General features: G+C 37.7%; 1 pseudogene; it reads right to left on the bottom strand.

The window, feature by feature from the left end:
• Positions 1 to 2,514: 2,514 nt before the first annotated feature.
• LOC120164121 lies at positions 2,515 to 3,387 on the bottom strand (annotated as a pseudogene).
• Positions 3,388 to 4,161: the final 774 nt, after the last annotated feature.

The following is a 4,161-nucleotide window of genomic DNA, read 5'->3' on the forward strand; positions in this document are numbered from 1 at the left end:
GGCCTTAGACAGGATTTCACTCTTGCCTTTACTTTTTAACCTAGTGGGGGAATTATTGAATCTTTTAATCCGAAGAGCTGTTTCGGAGGGTTTATTTGCTGGTTTGACAGTTGGCAAGGAGAGAGGTCTTTTAATCTTTCACACTTGCAGTTTGCGGATGACTTAATTATTTTTCTGTGGAGCTTCGAAGACTCAAATTATGAATGTGAAGAGGGTGCTTAGAGTATTTGAGGTTATGTCAGGGCTGCAACTAAACCTTAAGAAAGCAGACTCTTCGGGATTAATATATCCCAACAGGAGGTTAAAACTTGGGCAGATTCATCGGTTGTTTGGTGGGAAACTTCCCATCTAATTATCTAGGCCTCCCTCTAGGTGCTACTAGGAATTCCTCTGTTATCGGGAACCAGTGGTACAGAATTTTCACTCTAAATTAGCAGGTTGGAAGGCTGCTACTCTTTCTTTAGCAGGGAGACTGGTTTTGATCAATCCTTTCTGTCACTACCTACGTATTTTTTGTCTATCTTCAGATTCCAGCTTTTATCCTCAAGACTCTCAATTCTATTATGTCTAATTTTTTACGGGGAGGGGGCAATGGTATTAAGAAGATACACTGGGTTAAATGGGATGATGTCTGCAAATCAAAGACTGAGGGAGGCTTGGGAGTTCGGAATCTGATTTCTATGAACAGAGCATTGCTAGGGAAATGGTCTTGGAGGTTTGCAAATGAGAGAAATTCTGCTTGGAGGAATTTTATTTGTAGCAAATACAACATTGACTCTTATAGATTATTGTTTGACAGCAAGATTCCTTCTCAATCCTCCTGGTTGTGGAGATCAGTGGTTAATAACCATTTCAAACAAGACTCATTTGGTTGTAAGTTCCGTAGTTTGTGCAAGTTTTATGTCGGAAATGGTAAGCATGTTCGATTTTGGCAAGATAGCTGGGCTGCTGATTTTCCGTTTCAGATTCTAGTTCCTAGACTGTTTTCACTGTCAACTAATAAATTCGGTAAACTTTGTGAGTTTGGGGAATTTCTTTCTTCGGGCTGGATTTGGGATGTTAAAGTTCGAAGAATTTAAACGATTGGGAGCTTGAACAATGGTGCAATTTGGTGAGCAACATTTCTTCTTTCTCTCTATCTATTGATTCTAGCAATGGATTGATCTGGAAAGGCAGTGGGGATGGGGTTTATACAGTCGATTCTTGTGTTAAGAGTTGTGCTTCAATTTCAGAAGAGTCTCATTTCTGGAACAAGATTGTTTGGAGAGGATTGGTTCCCCCTAGAGTTGAAACATTAGTTTGGCAAATTGTGCTTCAAAAAATTGCAGTTAAATCCGAATTGGTTAAAAGAGGAGTTCAAGGTATTGAGATGGCTTATGCCCTCTTTGTAAAATGGTTGAAGAATCTTCTTCGCATCTATTCTTCTCCTGTTCGGTTGCGTGGTCTTTGTGGAATAAATTTCTAAATTTTTGGAGATTTAGTTCTGTGTTTTCTGCAGAAGCAAAAAATTTCTTCTTGCTTGGGATGAGTTGAAATCTAATTCGGTAATTTGGACTTTCATTCCTGGGGCTGTTATTGGACAATCTGGAAATTCAGGAATTACATAGTTTTTGAAGGGGGGAAGCTCGACTGAATTATTCTTCTTAACAATAGTTAGGCTGGCCTCTTGGTATTTAGCAAAGAATAAGGATGTTTCTATTCCTAAGGACTCCTTAATCTCTGATCCTTCTATAGGGAATTCTTACTCGTCCTACAATTTCTTGAAGTCTTCCATAACCCCTTGGTTACCTCCCCCTACGGGTTTCATCAAGTTGAATGTGGATGCAGCAATTAGTTGTGATTGGGAAAAATCAGGTCTGGGTGGTCTTATGAGGGATCATTCTGGTGCAATCCTTGGTTCTTTTCAAGAACCGGATGGTTCTGGACCTCCAACATTGAAGGAACTTAAAGCTATCCAAAGGGGTATCTCTTTCTTTACCTCTGTCCTAGGGAGGGTTAAGATAGGTTGATCATAGAGTGATAGCAGAGTTGCAGTAGACTGGATCAATAAGGTTGTCTCATGTCCAGCTGTTTATGGTTTCATTGTTAGATATTGTTGAGTGTCTTAAAACTGTCGGGGGGTTGTTAGATGGATTGCAAGGACAGCTAATATGGATGCCGATGCTCTAGCAAAGGCTGGTATAGGTTGATTATATGTTGTTGACTTCTATAGTTCGGTTTTAAGGCTCAGAATTGTTGTAAGGTTCTACTTGGATTTTTCTTTCTAAGGTTGTAATTCTTATTTTCTTCAATGAAATTATAAGGCACTCTTTTCCTCCTTCCGATGATTAAGAAGCTTCTTTACAAGCTCCATTAATCAAGAAGGAGGTTTTTAAAGAGACCTTCAAATCTTATCAAAAAAAAAAACAATGGCTTGGACTAAAGTGAGTACCGCCAAATTATTTAGAAAACAAAACCAAAACCCTCATATCAATCAACAAGAATATAAACGAGGGATAAAAAATTAAGATACTTTCAATCAAATAAAATGCACCAACAATTTTTGCACCTTGGAGAAAAGGATCCACACAGTTCCGGAGCCCTATACCATCTTGTAGCAACATAGTCCTAAAAAGACAGAGGGGAATATTTAATTCAGAAACAAGAAATAAGCTTCTACTTCTGCATATTATATGTGAACTATTTCCTGAATGCAGCATCATGTAAAGAACCAACCGTCCAGAATATTGCAGTGGGGGTATCAATAAAAGCTACTCTTGCAAGTCCAAAATCACAGATCTTCAGTTTGCAATCAGCATTGGCTAAGATATTTTAGGCTTTAGATCCCTGTGAAAAACATTGGCTACAGGAACAAAAACATTTAAAACAAGGACATCAGAAGCAACCAACAAGTACTTGAAATTGCATAATAGCTATGCATTTTCAAATTGTTATCTACATTCAAACAAGAAGATCATATCAACAGTGTAGGGGAAACCTGTGTGAATGTATTCAGGCCCCGAAGAAGCTGATAAAGAAAAAACTGGTAATGTTCTGGGGTCAAATCATCGTTTGCTTTGATAACCTGGTGTAAATCAGATTCCATAAGTTCAAATACCACATATATCTTTAAATTCCCTTCTCGAAGGAGGCAACAAGATGTGCTTGATCTCAACAATGTCCGGATGACGTAGGAGCCTGAGAATTTTAATCTCCCTGAGGATCCGGTAGCATCAGATACATGTTCAAATATATCATTGATCTTCTTAATTGCAACCTTCTCTCCAGTATGTATCGTACGCAGAACAAACAACACCATAGCTTCCTTTTCCAATTACTTCCTCTATTCTATATCTGCTTCCCTCACCCATATTCGGTGAAAAAATCTACATCCACTGCTGACTGCATAGTGAAGGTAAAGCATATAGTACGATATATGATACATTGAAGGTCTACATATTATAAGCGAATGTTTTACGAAAAAAGATGAAGGATCACAAGGACATGATGGATTATTTCAAGGGAAAAAATATTCGCCTGCAAGAAATTTTGTTTCCACAACAAGGACAATTCAAAAAACAGAAGCAAACAAAAAGGAAACTATAACATATAACTCCTGTTAGTCAACCTCCAGAACATGAAAATACACAAAATTCAGAGCTGTATTGGCAATCAAGTCAACCATTTAGTAATTAAAAATACACAAATTTACAGTGATCATAAGAGGCAGATTCATTGACTAATAACCCAAGCAAGGACAATATAGTCTATACCAATCAACACATACTATTAAAAAAATACATTACTTCATTAGATCTTGCATACAAGTAAATATAGAAACTATACAAAAGTGATTACCTTTCTTCTCTGATCAGGCTGCATCGTAGCTTCAACTTTGGGAAGAAAAGTTGGCATCTAACAGGAACCCCCAAAGTAAAAGGAGAAACTAATTTCACTTAGCACTTAAACCCCAAATCAAAAGATCGCAGAACAGTAAGGGTCTAACAATACCAAGACCAAAATCCTAGAAAAGGGGAAACATCCAGATGTCAAAGCAGTTCCCAAAAGCAAAATATTATCCCCAAACATCAAGATCAACAATAAAAACAAAACAATCTTACCCAGAAATCTCCAAAGAAATGGTTTTGAGAGCAGAAGTTCAAGCTCAGGCAACACTCAAGA

The sequence above is a fragment of the Hibiscus syriacus genome, unplaced genomic scaffold (assembly GCF_006381635.1).
Source record: "Hibiscus syriacus cultivar Baekdansim isolate YM2019G1 unplaced genomic scaffold, ASM638163v2 tig00111505_pilon, whole genome shotgun sequence".
In the NCBI taxonomy this organism is placed as follows: Eukaryota; Viridiplantae; Streptophyta; class Magnoliopsida; order Malvales; family Malvaceae; genus Hibiscus; species Hibiscus syriacus.